Source organism: Choloepus didactylus, chromosome 17 (genome assembly GCF_015220235.1).
Source record: "Choloepus didactylus isolate mChoDid1 chromosome 17, mChoDid1.pri, whole genome shotgun sequence".
Taxonomy (NCBI): domain Eukaryota; kingdom Metazoa; phylum Chordata; class Mammalia; order Pilosa; family Megalonychidae; genus Choloepus; species Choloepus didactylus.
In genome coordinates, this window is record NC_051323.1 from 49,255,123 (window position 1) to 49,273,506 (window position 18,384).

Below are 18,384 nucleotides of genomic sequence, written 5' to 3' on the forward strand. Positions count from 1 at the left end.
TAGGCTGACCACATCTGAAATCACTATTCAAAATTAACTTCACTAAATGAGAGACAACCAGACATATATACTTCCTATTGTGACACAATAGTACCCAGCACCACCTAGAATATGGTCTGGAAAAAAAAACTGAATCTAACTATTATCAAGCTTCTAGACCTAATTATCATGTTATGGAAAGTATGGAGGATTGAGGAACATGTTAAATAATGCGTTGTGTTTGCAATTAGCCAAATTCTGTAGGAAATTCTATAGGCCAACAAATAAATGTCATAAAGGGAGACAGAGGAGAGGGAATTGGTTTAGATTAAAGAGACTTAAAAGACATATTCATCAAATGCAATGTGTGAACCTTCTTTGGATCTTGACTCAAACAAACCAACTGTAAAAATACCTTTCGGAGACAAGGTATTAGATGATATTAAGGAATTGTAAATCTTGCTAGGTATAATGATGCTGCTGTGATTATCCCGTTTTTAAAAGTGCTTACCTGCTAGATATACATACTAAAGTATTTACAAGTTACATTAAATGATATCTGGGATTGCCTTTAAAGTATTTCAGTAGCGATGGTGGGGAAGGAGATAGATGAAGTGATGTTGACAATTCTTGAAACTGATCATGGATACATGGGTGTAAAATATACTATTCTCTCTACTTTTGTGCCTATTTGAATTTTTTCATTTAATAAAGCCTTGGATTTGGTTTGGTTTGGTTGAATTTAAATGCCCTTTTCATACAGATCATAGCCCTCTGGCTTTGTTCTGCCACACTGAGAGTTCAACAGGAGTATTCCCTCCCTTTATCCATATGGAGAGTATACACTCAAATTGCGGGACACTGATTACGTGCTTCAACTTGGCGGGCCTGGGCTGGGGGACCTGATCAGCCCCTGGGGAGGGTGGTGGGCACGGGCGACAGCGCCCTCCGCAGCCCCCCGGGCCTGGGAAAGTGAGGCCGGAGGCAGACCCCATTTCCTCACCCAAAATAACACTGTTAGGGGAGGCTTGCCGGAGGGAACCGCCTTTTCCCCACCCCCTTATCTTGCCCGGACACTCCCCGTTGCCAGTGCAACTCCCATCACCACCAGTGCGCATACATTGTTGCCAGACACCGTTACCGGAGCAACTCTCGCCCCTTTTCAATCAACTTCCGCGCCCTCTCAGAACCAATCCAAGCCTTTAACCTCTACAGCTATCCCGCCCTCTAAACGCCCGATATAAGCTTGTACTCTCCCCTAATAAACTCTCTTGGCTTCTTCACCCTAAAAGAACCGTGTCCCGCCTGTTCCTTTCTCGCCGCCCTCCATACTTTGCACGCCTACGCCGGGGACCGGGCCCAGTCCCCCGCCTCGCCCTCGCCTCCGGGAAAGAGCCCCCGCCGCCGGTACCCTCCAAGCAATCCTGAGAGCCTAGGATTTGGCAACCGGCCGCCACCTCCCCCCCCCAGACGAGTCAACTGCGACCGCAACTGGCGCCCAACGTGGGGCCCCTGGAATTAAAAGTCCTCTCCACGCAGCGGTCCAGTAAAACCACCCGCTCGCCCGGACGCCTCTCCAGCTCCCCTTCTCCTCGCCTGCAAAGTAAGGGCCGCCTCTCCCTCGCTGCTCCACGTCCGGAGCCGCCTCTCCCACGCCGCTCCGCGCCCGGGCTGCTCTTCCTTTCCCGCGTTAACCTAACTCTTACCCCCGACTACCTTTCGTCTTCTCTTCCTATGTCCCCCCATTCCTCCTAACACTCTTCCTCCAGTAGCTTTCCCTCTTCCCCTCCATTACTTTGCTGTGGTCCTTTGTGTCTTTGTTTCTTTGTTTCGCGCGGTGTGCCTCTTTGCGACCGCCCCCCCCAAACTGCTCTCGCTACTAGAGGCTCCTGCCTTCTATTCTCGCCGTTTCCTCGGTTTACCTCATTTTCTTTACTCAATAATCAACCCCCCTTTTTTCTTTTCTCACTCCGCTATGGGTAATCGTCTATCTGCACGCCAAGCACCCCAAGTTCGTGCTCTGGCTGGTCTCCTAGACACACATCGCTGTAAGGTGTCTGTCCGGCAGCTGCAAGTATACTGGGACCTCCTGCTGCCCTTTAACCCATGGCTCACCACTTGCCATCTTTGGGACCCTGTTACTTATGATCGCCTTATTGATCGGGTCACCAATGCCATGGAACATGAGAGCAAGCGCTTCCCTCCCAGCTTGCTCCCCACCTTAATAACCGTCCGCTCCTGCCTTCAAGGCTCCCTCCCCCCTGATCGAGGCCCCATTAAATCCAAGGAGGCCCTATCAACCCAGTCAACAGATTCAGACAGCGATACTAATGTAGACCACGATTCGGACACAGAGTCCTTAGTCGAGCAGATTAACAACGCGCTCGAAGTGACTCCCAAAAAACAAAATAACACTGAGCCTCGCCAAGATGGCGAACTTCCTCCTCCTCCTTCTTCTTCCATCGAGGGGAGGAAGTGCTCCGGCGATGACGTCAGCCCTTAGCTGGGCCGGAAACCGCAAGCGCTTTACCCCGCCCTTTCACAGGGCGGAGCTAGTCCACCATCTTATGCCTTAGCCACTCCCACCGCACCGCCGTCTTGCAACGCTTGGGGCCTCCCACTTCCGCCTCCCCCTTCGGCGAGCTCCCCCTCGGAGCCGCTACCGGCAGCTGCCGCCGCTCCTCCCACCCTGCCGACTAACAACCCCTGGCTACCTTCTACACCTCAAGGCAACCCTTGGGGCAACGCTCCCCCTACCCCCACTCCCACGCCAAGCCCTCTGCAAGCGCGTCCTCCTTTCTCTCGTGCTTTTCACTGCTTTCCTCTTAACCTTACCCCCACACCACAGAAACCGTATGACTGGTATCCCATTGACTCTGATACTATCAAGCAGCTTCGCAGGGCCGTCAAGGAGGACGGGTTAGGTAGCCCATACGCTTCCCAATTACTGCAGAATATCGCCATGGACTTTTGCCTCCCCCAAGACTGGGCCTCGCTTGCCCATACCATCCTTAACCCCGGCCAGTTTGTTAATTGGCGTGCCCACTTCCAGGCAGAAGCAGCTAGGCAAAGCGAGCAAGACGCAGCCACTGGAGTCTATCATCACCCCGAAGCTTACTTGGGCACGGGAGCGTTTATAAATGCATCTGCCTATATTAATGCACCTGCCACCTTTTGGCCTATCCTTTGGGGAATCGCCTTACGAGCGTTTGCCAACTGCTCTGCCTGTCGGCCTAATAAATTCACCAAGCTCTTCCAGGAGCCGAGTAAGCTTTTCGCCACCTTTGTCTCCAAAGTCGAAGAAACCTGCGCTCGAAAGGTAAGTGATCCCCAGGCCCAATATTACATGTGCCCATCCTCAAATCCTGGAAAATCGTACTGTAATTCCCCCAACGAGTACTACTGTGCATACTGGGGGTGTGAAACATTAGCCACTAATTGGAAGCCTCCTGTTCCTAATCATTACCTTACCTTAAAGTGGGCCCCTACAGGGTACAAACTCCCTACAGTTAACTGGCTCGGCCAAGAAAGTGAGGGATCCTGCACACATCTTAATCTTACAGTGCAACTCCCCACTGATCCCTCCTGGTTACTCGGTCAAACTTGGGGCTTCAGAATCTATGAGAAAGGAGCCGACCGAGGATCACTTATTCTTATAAAAAAGGAAACTGTAAACCAACCAGGCCAAAATACTGCATTAAGAACACCCTCTGGCATAGGTCCCAACCAAGTCATTAACCCCCTTTTTCCACAGCCCTCCAGCCGCACTTCAAGTACAAGCAGCGCATCCGGAAACCGCACCTCAGCTACAAACAGCGCATCGCCAACCCCACCACCCCAACCTTTTCTACCCCCCTCTCATTACTCCTCTCCCCTCTTCAGCCTTATCCAAGCAACCTTCACCTCACTAAATGTCTCCTATCCCAATCTTACCTCCTCTTGTTGGCTTTGCCTCTCCACTTCCTCCCCCCTGTATAAGCCAGTAGCCTCCAACCTCTCCTTTTCAGAAAACACAGAGGACAGCCCCTCGGAATGCAATTGGAATACCTCTGCCGTCCCCCTAACCTTTCATTCAGTCTCCTTTACAGGAAAGTGCATCCGCCCTCGCTCAAGTAACTCTCCCAACATCACAGCTTGTGCCGACTACTCATCTCCCAGCAGCTCTGCAAAATTTCTCATTCCTCATAACTCCTCCCAATGGCTCTGCTCCTCTACAGGGCTTACCCCCTGCCTTAACGTGCAAACCCTCAATACAACTAATGAAACTTGCCTCCTAATTGTCCTCATCCCTAGGGTCCTATACCACAGCGAGGAAGACTTCTTCCTCCGCCTGGAAACAACTGCAGCTTCTGCCCCACTGCAAAAGCGAGAGCCCATCACCGTCCTCACGATTGCCTCCCTCCTAGGTCTTGCAGGCGCTGGCACCGGAATCGCTGCATTAGCCAGTCAAGGCTCCGCCCTAACTCACCTCCGGGCGGCTGTTGACGAGGACATTCGTCACCTACAAGACGCTATTTCCCATCTTAAAAATTCTGTTAACTCCCTCTCTGAGGTCGTGCTCCAAAACCGCCGAGGTCTCAACCTTCTCCTCCTCAAAGAAGGAGGCCTTTGCGCCGCCCTAGGAGAAGAGTGCTGTGTATATGCCAATTCCACAGGTCTCGCCGAGGACAGCCTAAAGAAGGTCCGAGAGGGACTGGAACAACGCAAAAGAGACCGTGAAGCCACCAGCTATTGGTCCCACATCTTTACCCCCCTCCTCCCTTACCTCCTCCCTCTCCTCGGCCCCCTACTAATGATTATTCTAGCTCTCACCTTAGGACCCTGCATTATCCGCAGAATTGTCCAGCTTGTAAGGAAACAAACGGATGCTATTTTCTCCTCGTTCGTGCAAGTCCAGTACCAGCGACTCGCCACCTCTGACGCTCCCTACTCCGAGATGACAACCAACCCTCCGCGACCTCACCGCCACCGGTCAACCCGCCGACCGCGAGGCCCTTCTCGATCACCTGAACATCGCACCAACCTCGAGCTCCAGCTTCTCTGAACCTCCAACTTTAAACCCCCCACCCTCGTCCATCCCGCAAGCAGCAAGGCCCCTGTCGAGCGCCCAGGCGCCACACCAACGCCGAGCTCCAGCCTCGCTGAGCCACCGTCAACCCCTTTTTCCCCTCCCCGGCCTCCCCCTTCCCTCATCCCTTAGCGGGCCTCTCCGGTAAGCTTCTTCCTTTAATTAGAAAAGAAGGGGGAAATGCGGGACACTGATTACGTGCTTCAACTTGGCGGGCCTGGGCTGGGGGACCTGATCAGCCCCTGGGGAGGGTGGTGGGCACGGGCGACAGCGCCCTCCGCAGCCCCCCGGGCCTGGGAAAGTGAGGCCGGAGGCAGACCCCATTTCCTCACCCAAAATAACACTGTTAGGGGAGGCTTGCCGGAGGGAACCGCCTTTTCCCCACCCCCTTATCTTGCCCGGACACTCCCCGTTGCCAGTGCAACTCCCATCACCACCAGTGCGCATACATTGTTGCCAGACACCGTTACCGGAGCAACTCTCGCCCCTTTTCAATCAACTTCCGCGCCCTCTCAGAACCAATCCAAGCCTTTAACCTCTACAGCTATCCCGCCCTCTAAACGCCCGATATAAGCTTGTACTCTCCTCTAATAAACTCTCTTGGCTTCTTCACCCTTAAAGAACCGTGTCCCGCCTGTTCCTTTCTCGCCGCCCTCCATACTTTGCACGCCTACGCCGGGGACCGGGCCCAGTCCCCCGCCTCGCCCTCGCCTCCGGGAAAGAGCCCCCGCCGCCGGTACCCTCCAAGCAATCCTGAGAGCCTAGGATTTGGCAACCGGCCGCCACCTCCCCCCCCCAGACGAGTCAACTGCGACCGCACAAATGTCTGTAGAGTACACGTGAATGAAGTGAGTCAGGGGTAAAGAAAAGAGCAAATCAAGCAGGTGGATCACAGCAGCTGGCACCCACTTTCAGGTAGGCTATGAATGGAGACTGCTGGAGACTATGGCAAACCAAAGATCACATACGCATCCAAAGGGGGTAGTCAACTGATGCCAGGCAGGAATAAGGGCTGGATGGCTAGGTCTTCTGGTTTTTTCATTAGAAGCTGGGAATCTGGGCATTTATGAGAAATATCCCAATAGGTAGGCTAAAAATTCAAAAAATCCTAACCATTTTGCAAGTCTTACTGGAAGGCCAAACAAAACCCCCATCTACAGGCTAGATTTGTTCGACAAGACTGCTATTCTGTGATCTCTGACACCACACCATGTTCTTTGTAATGGATTAATAAGTGATTGGCATTCTTAGTGGTGGGGTCACACTGCTGACACAACTGAGATTGCATGCATCTGAAATCCCCACATCTTTTACATGTAAACAGCTGTCAAGCCAGGCACCACCCACACTGAACTCTACACTAAACATAGACTTATAATTATCACTATTAAATTGTCTTGTCATTTATCAGAAACATTTGACTCTTGACTGGCTTTACTCTTCCTCCAAATTCTACTGAGTTTGCACCCCTTTTCAGCTTTGTATCACTTGCAGTTTTGGTAAGTCAGGCTTTATCAAAGCCATCCACAAAGCAAAAGTTTAAGATTACCCAGCTCCTCATCTGCTATGGATCTGTGACTTTTCAGCTACAACGTCAACTTACCTTCCAAGTTTGTCCACCCCATTTGTCCATGTACTTCTTGAAACCACCATACATTATATACAGATCATTAATGTACTAGTCTTGTAGTGAAAATAATGTCACCTCCTTACATTCATATAGCACCTTGTAGTTTTTAAAGTATTTTCCCATAATTTTCTGACTTGGTCTTTATCACCCACCACAGCCCTAAAAATACAATCAAAATGTTAGACTACAAATCTGCCAGCAGTCTGTTTGTTTGTAACCCAAAAATAATTTCATAACTGGATATTTCTAGATTAGAGAAAGGCAACTAGTTTGGCCACCTTCTTTCCTATCCTACCATGTTACAAGAAATAATATTTTGCAGACCCACAACCATTCCAGCTATAACCAGCAGGGACAGAAAATAGTTAAGAAGACTATTCTAACCATAAGAGTTGCAATAAAATGGAATGGGTTGCCTTGTGAATAAGTAAGATCTGATGCTAGAAGTTTCCAAATGGGAGCTGGAGTTTTGTAGAAGGGACTTCTCTTTTGGGAAGTTGGGCAGAGTGATAGTCCATTCATTTAGTTCTGTCCATGTGGGCAACCTGCTGGGGGAGGTACCCGACCAGTTACTGTAGTGAGTAACCCCTGAAAGCTAGAAAGTTGCACTTTGAAAGTCTGACCACTTTTATGCTTTGCACATTTTAAAATTACCTCCCTTTTAAAAAGCAGTTTTCAGCAACTTTTCTTTGGAAAAGTCCAACATTTTCACCATTGATCAAAAATGAATAGAAAAAAAAAAAATGAATAGAGATTCTGGGTGCCACAGGCCACCTTTGATTGGGAAAGGCTCTGGCTGCCGAGGTTCAGTGAGGAGGCCGGAGTTTCTCCCAGTGCCCTGGGCGTGAGGCTTCCCGTTCTGCATCTGCAGCTGCAGCGGGTGAGAGGAGCCCGAGGTTTGGGTTGGTAGCCCCGAGGAGACACATAAGAGCTCCACTCCCCATCTACTTTCTATGAGCATTTCCATCCCAGAATTTCACAACCACCACGCCCTAAAAACAGCTAAAAACAACCCTTCTGAGAGAACAAGTCCGGGAGACCTCTAAACAGCAACTAAATTTGTTCTCCACTTTGCTCACACCTCCTGGGGACGTGGGACAGGACCCACTCTTGGAAAAAAGTAGACCCCGCGTTTCAGTGGCGTCTTCTTGCACTTGTTTCCCAAACCAGCGGGTCCTGCGAGTGGGGCGGCCGGACCCTCATCCCCCGGGCGGACTTCGGAACCTGAGATTTATGGCATTCCTGAAAGGACACCCACCCTCGGGTGTCCCCTAGAAAACCTCTCCTCTCTGGTCTGCCAGGCAACTCCACTATTCCAGACTCAGCGGGGTGACTGACACAAGGGAGAAAGTGCACAGACTAGAAATACCCCCAGGCACACTTTCCAAACTGCAATTCTGCCCTGGGAGGACTGCGTGCCTGGTTAGATAGAGGGGAAAGGCCCGCAGCCTAGGGGTCTCTGCGGACTTAAGGGAAAGGGGTAATAACCAGTTATTAATAATAAAAACGGAGGGGTGCGGCTATCCCAGATCTTTACTAGCATCCCGCCCACCGCGCCCCACGGACCCCACGGGCTTCAGGCACAAACTCCCGGGAGTGGTCGCCCGGCTCGGGTCCCGTGACCCCGAGGGTAGACTGACGAGGCTTTCGATCCCGACGCCTAGGCAGGGCCCGCATCGCCGGTACAGCGCCCCGGACCTCCCGTCCGCATCTCGGTTCTGTGGCCGGGACTGGGTACTGCCAATGAACCCGCGCGAGAGGAGAACCAGTAAGACAAATAGATACATGCCCGGGTTCCAGCGGCTGGGCGACGCGCGGTGGCACCAATAAGCTTGGAGAGCGGATGTGAGGCTCTGCGGTGAGCTGCTTCCTCCCTGCGGCTGAATGGGGCGTGCACCCACAGCGAGCAGAGGGAGAATTTAAGACGAAAGAGAGATAAATTCCTTCCTTGGGCAAGGAGATAAAAGGATGAGACACCAACGCGTATCCAAAAGCGTCATGCTCCAGGTGAGGCTCGAACTCACAACCTCGGCATTGCTCTGCATGTACTGCTGTATAAGTACCGCGCGCTAACCGATTGCGCCACTGGAGCTCTGCTGAGCGGCCCTCGCGAATACTTTATCAGGGTTTCGTTGGGCCTGGTGCGGGCCTCCACAGATCATGCGCGAAGCATGCGCTCGTGGTTCCGGGGAAATGAGCCCAGGCCCCGAATCCTCTAGAACTTCCGACAGGGAAAATACGGCCGTGGCTCACGGGTCCCGGCCTATGGGCTGGGCATGATGCCAGTGTCTCCTCTGGGGATGGAGATGCCTGTTGGCATGGCCGTGACGGGCGGGCCATTGGAGTGTTGAAAGCCTGCATTCCTGCGCAGCGGCACAAGAGGCGCGGCCCCGGCTCTGGCGGCCACCGACGTGTTCGCCGTGGGGCTTCCCTTCCCGGGAGTGGGCGCTGCGAGGGGCATGGCCCACCCGGAGGTTACGGGACTCGCCGGCCAGGAGGCGGGGCTTGTTGCTGCTGTGGCCGGCAGAGGGGTGGGGCTGCCCGGCGCCCCAAGGCGAGAAATAACCCCGAGAAGCCGACTCACGTTCCTCGCGCGGCGCGGGCGGTCGCGCGCCATCTTAGGAATCGGGAAAACCTTTAATGAGCGTGTGCTCTGCCTCCCGTGCGGTAGGGACGTGGCAAGAGTCCAGGGAGGGTAGCACGGGTGACGCCGCCCCTCCCAGGACCCCGTAGGTGTGGGGCGCCTTGTGCCACCCTAAGCTACTCTCGGGGCGCTCCAGGCAGAAGGCGAGTCCTGGAAGTGCTGTCGAGCTGGCGGCATGCCGAGGACGCCAAAAAAGGCCTCGCCTGCCAGAGGCTACAGGGTAGGCCCTGCGTGTTTTGTTGGGCCAGAAAGTGCTTTGTTTTGTTTTGTTTTTAAAACTAATTTCCAGTACTTAAAATCAAGAGACCTCATAAAAATATGTGGACATGAGTTACTATCTGCAAGCACTGAAATTGGTGTTTGGAGAAAGGGATTAAGAAAAATCATATTTCAGGTAATAGAATATGTCACTGCATATAAATCCATTCTTGCTTCAGTCAAAAAAGAATATGATACCTTTATTGAAACAATAAAGAAAGACCGAAGAACTGCATTTTGTCTTCATGGAAAACTTAAAGTGTTGGCAGCAGAGCCCACAGCACTGATTTATCACAAGAAAAGAATAGTCCAACTTGAAGCAAAAATGAGAGCTATTGAAAATAATTCCACCAAGACTCAAGTGCAAATAGACAAAATGAAACAGCTTAGGGCAGAGTATGACACAAAAGAAGTAAAATATTGTTCTTTCTCCAAAGATCCTTCAACACCTATTCCAGGCATGACTCTCCAAGAGTCCGTCAGTCTGGATGCTCTCACTAAATACCTGAAATACCTTGAAGATAAATATTCAGAAATTAAGCGAACTATGTTGATAAAATACATACCAGTTCAGAGGAAGGCTGACTTAGATAAGGAAATGATTGTGTTATTAAAACGACGTGATGTAGCTGAAAATCTGAACAAAGAGTTACAGTTTCGTCATCAAAGACTGCAAATTATTTCAAATGCACTTACTTCCTGGTTAAAATCTGATATGAACAACTCATTTCCAGACTTCGTGGAGCAAATTCAGAAAACCAAAGATTTACATGGTGACCAAGGCATTGTCGAGGAGTTACTTGAAGATGATCCAAACAGGGCAAAAGAAGCTGAAATTTTGCTTTACTATATTGAAAGGCAAATATTTTAAAAGCTTTGATTTTCCATGTTAAAATGACCATATTTAGCATCTTGATGAGCCATAAGCTTTAGTATCTGGATCTTTAAAATTCTACTCTCATATACAAATTAGAAAATAAATTAGAATTTCATTTTTTTCATAGATTCCTTATGAAAAAATTCTAGGTTTGTAGTCTAAGAAATTTTTTTGAAGAGATAGGAGGATTATAGTGTTATACAAGTTGTATTTATATTTTTCTTGCATTCCTTAACCCTCAACTTGATGTTACAAAATGTTTTTAAGAATATGTTTAATTTCTTATATCTTCTAGCGAATTCAGTCCTTTTTTCATCATTTCCATCCTGTGACATACTAAGAAAGCGTGTCTCCCTAGTGTTATTATTATTGTATGTAGTGTATAATAGAGGCTTAAAGTGATCTAAAACTATATTCCTTAAGAGGTTCATAGGCTATGAGATTAATATGTAAAAAATATTATTTAATATTCCTGGTCTAATATGTTCAGTAGTTTTCAACTCTTGTTTTGCTCATTAGTATAGTAAAAAGAAGGTAAAGATCCTTTTGTTTGATTGTTTTGCACCTGAGCTTGTCTTGTTTCCATACACTGTATGCTTCCCTAAGCTACCAGCTTTAGATATGAGGGAAAAACTCCCTGTTGAGGTTGAACATTTCATGTATTTTTGCCTAATATTATTTCAGTGGCTTTCTCATTCTGGGTCATATATCCCTTTGCAACAGTTTATAAATTTTGCTTTGCCATAGTTTTATTAATTGTGAGGTAAGGTCTAATTTGGAGATCTTTTGCACAGGAAGAGGAGTAGAGGTTTGATTTATATTAACTATTGTCTTTCATTTTTGTGTTTGCCTAGTATTTAATTGAGAGTCTAATGCTTGTCTGAACAACATAAGGTTCTGAGTACCAGGGATACCTCTTGATCTCCATCTCAACAGCCCAATTACTGTTCTCCCCTAGGCTGAGCCTCTAAGCAGATTGCTCTTTTTTCCCAATCCCTAATTTTCGTTTAGATATGATATGATAGAAAAAAATCTGAGTTCATCATAAATTTACTTCAAGCCCTTTCATTCCATTCTTTTTGGCTTCCTGTGAGTACTACAGAAATAAAGTATAGGATCAGGTTCAAAGGTCAGCTAGAGGATGTTTTTTCTGAGGCTACAAAAAAACATCATTAGGGAAAGAACTGAAAGAACATATGGCAGAGTGAGTGAATCTTGTTACAGTACATTAGAATTGCTTTTCGTTGTTTATTATTATGTCACTATATTTAGTCTAATACAGACATTTCTAATGAGTTTTCTTTCTGTGTGTGTATATGTGTGCCATTATAACACATTATAAAATGCTGTAGGTTCAATGACTTAATCTCACTTGGTGAATATGAAAAGGCAGCTGTTTTTGCAGCGAACAGTCCTAGAAGAATTCTTCGAAACATTGGCACAATGAATAAATTTAAGGGTAAGCACTTCTCTATTAACCTCATATATGTGTACAAATTTTACTTTTTCTTTCTGACAAAATGGAAAGAGTATTGAATTGGGAATCTAAAGATCTAGGCTCTAGTCTCATCTTCACCATTTACTGAGTTTCCTTAGCTTTAACATTAAGGGATTTAATTAGATCTTTTAAATTAAATGATGAAATATTTCAAATATACAGAAAAGTATGAAGGAAAATGTAACACATATACTCACTATCCAGGTTTAATAAATGTTAATTTATTTTGCCAAATATGCACAACATCCTTTTTAAAACGGCTTTGTTATGGTATAGTCGATATACATGTAACAAACTGTACACATTTAAAGTACACAACTTGATAAGGTTTGACATATTATATACCCATGAGTTCATCACCCAAAAGTTTCCTTAGTAATCTCTCTCTCCCAGCCTCCCCTATCCTTGGGTCTTTCATATTTCTGTATAAATTTTAGTATCAGCTTGTCAATTTTTAGAATTTCCTACTGGGATTTTGATTGGAATTTCATTGAATGTAAAGATCAATTTGGGAAGAATTAACACTGAACATTATTGGTCTTCTGACCCAGTGTACCCATGAACATAATATGTCTATTTGTTTTGGTTTCTTAAAATTCCTCTCAGCAATGTTTTATAGTTTTCACTGTCATCTTTTGTCAGATTTATCCCTATTTCCTATTTTTTAATGCTATAGTAAATGACAATTTCCAATTTTTCATTGCTAGTATATAGAAAGATAGTTTACTTTTGTATATTGGTCTTGTATCCTGAAACCCTGCTAAACTCATACATTAGTTCTTGTATTTTAATTGTACATTCCTTAGAATTTTCTACATAGATGATCATGTTATCTGCTAGTAAAGAGTGTTCTGCTTCTCCCAAAAAAAAAAAAAAAAATATGTGGACATCTATTTCTCTTACAAAAATGAGAAAATCTAAACCCTGGACCCAGGGCTGCTTTATGACCTTCGTGGATCCCACACACTTTTGTCTTTGTGGGCCAATTCCACTTAAATATACATATATAAACATTGTATTTTACTACTGTGTTGGTACAACTGATGTAATCCAGGCAGGAGTCATGATTATACATCATTATGATACTCATTTTTCCTTTTGATTTCAAAAGAAATTAAAATTGAAACCTTTTTTTTGGCCCTAGGCACTGTGCCTACCGTACCTAATTGATGATTTTGCAGGACCTGCTTCCTCTCTGAACCTGGATCCCTCCTGGGAAGATGGATTGTCTACAGCAGCCACCTCTACAAAGCATCCACTTCCCCCTCTCTCTTCTTCCAGTCTTGCCTCAACTCATCTTGATTGTCTCCTGGACTCCTCTTGGCATGTTGGGCCACCAGTTTGGTGACCCCTGCCATCCTGGGAGCAAACAACAGGCCAATTATGACACCAGATTGGGGGATCTGGCATGAGCCAGTGATGGGGTCAGTATGAATGTCATGCGTGTTGTCAGCTTGATGGTAACATGGCCACAGTAGCAGGTTGTGTTAGGGGGATGTATGTGGAACGGTACAATGGTACCAGCTTGTAGATGGCCTTGAAATTCAAGTGGAAGAAGTGACAGTGATCAGGTAGACAATGAAGAGACAACAGATTATGCGTAAGGCAGGGGCCTCTTGAAGGCAGTGTGTTTAGGAAGCTCGATGCCTTGTGCAGACTGGATTATCCACCCAGAGAAAGGACACAGGTGGTTTTGTAAGCAGTGAAAGACACACTGAGAGGCAAGAGCTCAGAAAGGAGAGGGTCAGCACCCCTGCAAGATCCCATCAGGCACCAGGCAGGTGGTGGATGCAGTGTTTACAATATGCCAGGGTTAGGGCTTCTAGGAACAAGTGTGGGCAAGTCCAGGGTAAATCAAGAGCAGCAGACAGTGATCCTTTGAAATAAATTCCTCCCAAAAGGTGGAACAGGCTGAAAAGTAAATGCATGGTAGGGACGGACAGGGCGTGAATATAACTTTTTTCTCTTCTAAATTGTAAGGGGTTAATTTCCGATAAACTACAAAGTTGTGGACTCATACACAGTGTCTTCTCAGATGCAGTTGCACGAATGTGCCCTTCCTCCCTCCTGAGTCCCTCAAGGAGAACTACCTGGTGAAATAGCAAAGTTGGCCCCTGGTGGTCCTGCTTCCCTTCCCACTGCCCCCATCCATGGATCCACTCCTTTGTTGGTTCAGCAGATATTGACCGATCCCTGGCTCTGTGCAAGGGGAAGGCAGCACCTCAGAAAGCTTTTGGGAACTGTAACCCATCACATACTTTGAAATTTGCTCTATAACTACTTGTTAAACTGTACTTTGAAAGTTATTACGTTTGTGTATATGTGTTTCACAATAAAAAATGTTAAAAAAAATTCCCAACTATTGCTGTCAACAACGGAAAATAACTTATGAGTTGTAAGTGTACTGAAAACAAAAAAGAAACGCAAAAAATTAGTAGAGGAAAATTAAAATTAGAAAAACGGGAAAAGAAAGCTATTGGGAACTTAAATAGTTTAGCCTCCCAAGGAAACGTAGCTCTAAAGGAGAAACGTATTAAGGGCTTTGCTGAAGCTGGTGGCTCTGCTGCTAAGATATCTTCTAGGAAGGAGCCATCTCCTGAGAGCTTCGTATCACTTCATCTCACACAGATTGAATCTGAAGAGCAGTGAACTAGGAGCCTGAGCAATGGCCCTCAGTTTCTGTGTGATCTTGAGTAAGTCTCTTATCTTATCTGGGCCTTAGTTTCCTCATATATAAGTTGTGGAATCTAGTCCAGATCAGAGTTTTGCAGCCTATTTTTTAAAAATTTGTTTGTGCATTGGGACTGGTGGTTTGATGTGCCAGGCCCTTGATCGTGGGACTGGCCCTTGTGAAGTTCATTGCTGCAAAGGAGAGGCTGAGCTTGCATGTAATTGTGCCTAAGAGTCTCCCCCTGGGTGCCTCTTTGTTGCTCAGATGTGGCCCTCTCTCTCTCTGACTGAGCCACCTCGGCAGGTGAACTCGCTGCCCTCCCCCCTACATGGGACCCGACTCCCAGAGGTGTAAATCTCCCTGGCAACGCAGGATATGACTCCCAGGGATGAATCTGGACCCGGCATCGTGAGATTGAGAATATCTTTCTTGACCAAAAGGGGGATGCAAAATGAGACAAAATAGTTTCAGTGGCTGAGAGATTTCAAATGAAGTCAAGAGGTCACTCTGGTGGACATTCTTATGCACTATATAGATAACATCTCTTAGGATTTAATGTATTGGAATAGCTAGAAGTAAATACCTGAAACTACCAAGCTCCAACCCAGTAGTCTGGACTCTTGAAGACGATTGTATAATAATGTAGATTGCAAGAGGTGATAGTGTGATTGCAAAAACCTTGTGGATCACACTCCCTGTCTAGTATATGGATGGATGAGTAGAAGAATGGGGATAAAAACTAATGATAGGTGAGGTGGGATGGGGGGTATGGTTTGGGTTTTCTTTTTTTACTTTTATTTTTTATTCTTATTATTATTTATTATCCTTATTTATTATTTATAATATTCCATTGTATGGATGTTCAGAAACAGATTGTGGTGAGGAATGCATAACTATATGATCATACTGTGAACAGTTGATGGTATACCATGGATGACTGTATGGTATGTGACTATTTCAATAAAACTGAATTTATAAAAAAAGAAATTTGTGGTCATATGTATGTATAACATAAAATTTGCCATTTTAACCATTTTTAAATGTACAATAAAAATTAAGTGGCATTAATTGTATCTACCATCTGTTACCAAAACTTCCCAGTCACCTCATGCAGAAACTGTGTGTCCATTAAAGCAATAACTCCCTGTTCTAGTTTGCTAATGCTGCCATTTGCGAAACACCAGAGATGGATTGGCTTTTATAAAAGGGGGTTTATTTGGTTATGCAGTTACAGTCTTAAGGCCATAAAGTGTCCAAGGTAACACATCAACAATCGGGTACCTTCACTGGAGGATGGCCAATGGTGTCCAGAAAACCTGTTTGCTGGGAAGGCATGTGGCTAGCATCTGCTCTGGAGTTCTGGTTTCAAAATGGCTTTCTCCCAGGATGTTCCTCTCTAGGCTGAAGCTCCTCAAAAATATCACTCTTAGTTGCTTTTGGGGCGTTTTTCTTCTCTCAGCTTCTCCAGAGCAAAAGTCTGCTTTCAAAGGCCATCTCCAAAATGTCTCCATAAGCTGCAGCTTCTCTCTCAGCTCCTGTGCATTCTTCAAAGTGTTCCTCTTGGCTGTAGCAAGCTCACTCCTTCTGTCTGAGCTTATATAGTACTCTAGTAAACTGATCAAGGCCCATGATGAATGGGCGGGGCCAGACCTCCATGGAAATTATCCAATCAGAGTTATCACCCACAGTTGGGTGGGGCGCATCTCCATGGAAAAAAACCTAATCCAAACGCTCCGACTTAATCAATACTAATATGTCTGCCCCCACAAGATTGCATCAAAGAACATGGCTTTTTCTGGGGAACATAATATATACAAACCAGTACACTCCCCATTCACCCTTCCCCCAGACCCTGGTAACCTTCACTCTGTGAATTTGCATGTTCTAGTTAAGTGCTTTCATACAACATCTGTCTTTTGTGTCTGATTTATATAACTCAACAAGATGTCTTTAAGACTCATCCATATAGTACCATGTGTCAGAACTTCATTCTTTTTTACAGCTGAATAATATTCCATTGTATGGATGTACCACATTTGTTTATCCATTCATTTATTGATGGACACTTGGGTTGTTTCCTGCTTTTGGCTATTGTGAATAATGCTGTTATGAACACTGATGTGTATCTGTTTGAGTCCTTGTTTTCAGTTTTGGGGAGGAGACAGCTAGGAGAGGAATTGCTGAGTCATGTGGCAATTCTGTGTTTAACTTTTTTATTTCCAGCCTATTTTGACTGGAGAACCCTTTTCACCATGTATACCCTTGCCAATACCTTGGAATTATTTTTTTTTTTTTACTTTTTATTGGGATTGTTCAGATACCATACAATTATCCAAAGATCCAAAGTGTACAATCAGTTGCCCCTGGTACCCTCTTACAGCTGTGCATCCATCACCACACTTAATTTTTGTTCAATTTTTAGAACCTTTTCATTACTCCAGGCAAGAAATAAAGTGAAAGATGGGGAAAAAAAAAAAAAGGAAAAGAAAAGGAAACTCGAATCCTCCTGTATCCCTAACCAACCCTCCTCAATTACTGACTCGTAGTGTTGGTATAGTACATTTGTTACTGTTTATGAAAGAATGTTGAAATACTACTAACTGTAGTATATAGTTTGCAATAGGTATATATTTCTTCCCTATATGTCCCTCTACTGTTAACTTCTAGTTGTATTGTCATACATTTGTTCTGGTTCATGGAAGAGTTTTCTAATATTTGTACAGTTAATCATGGATATTGCCCACCATAGGATTCAGTTTTATACATTCCCATCTTTTGACCTCCAACTTTCCTTCTGGTAACATATATGACTCTGAGCTTCCCGTTTCCACCTCATTCACATGCCATTCGGCGCTGTTAGTTATTCTCACATCTTGCTACCGACACCTCTGTTTATTTCCAAACATTTAAGTTCATCCTAGTTGAACATTCTGCTCATGCTAAGCAACCACTCCCCATTCTTTAGCCTCATCCTATATCTTGGTACCTTATATTTCATGTCTATGAGTTTATATATTATAATTAGTTCTTATCAGTGAGACCCTGCAATATTTGTCCATATGTGTCTGGCTTATTTCACTCAGTATATTGTCCTTGAGGTTTTGACATCAACCCATTTTTTTTTTAAGACGGTTTTGTTCACACCCCATACATTCCATCCTAAGTAAACAATCGATGGTTCTCTGTATGGTCACGTATTTATGTGTTCACCACCTTCCCCACTATCTATATAAGGACATCTACATTTCTTCCACAAGGCAGGAGGGAGCATCAAAGAAGGTGGAGAGAGAAAAGAAGGAGGAAAAAAATGACAGCTAGGAGGTAGCAAAAGGAAAAGTAATCTTAAATCAAAGTAGGGTAAAGAGTCAGACAACACCACCAATGTCAAGTGTCTATCATGCCTCCCCTATCCCCCCTTCTTATCTGCATTTACCTTGGTATATCACCTTTGTTACATTAAAGGAAGCATAATACAATGATTCTGTTAGTTACAGTCTCTAGTTTACATTGATTGCATCCCTCCCCCAATGCCTCCCCATTTTTAACACCTTGCAAGTTTGACATTTGTTTGTCAAAAAAAGAACATATTTGTACATTTTATCACAATTGTTGAACACTCTAGATTTCACCAAGTTACACAGTCCCATTCTTTATCTTTCCTCCTTTCTTCTGGTGTCTCACATGCTCCCAACCTTCCTCTGTCAACCGTATACATAACTATCTTTGTTCAGTGTACTTACATTGCTGTGCTACCATCTC

At 45.5% G+C, this 18,384-nt stretch overlaps 1 non-coding gene across 1 annotated transcript; it reads right to left on the bottom strand.

The window, feature by feature from the left end:
• Nucleotides 1–8,676: 8,676 nt before the first annotated feature.
• Nucleotides 8,677–8,769, bottom strand: TRNAI-UAU. Its single transcript is given in 2 exon segments — nucleotides 8,677–8,712; nucleotides 8,732–8,769. It is a non-coding gene; the product is annotated as a tRNA-Ile (tRNA).
• Nucleotides 8,770–18,384: the final 9,615 nt, after the last annotated feature.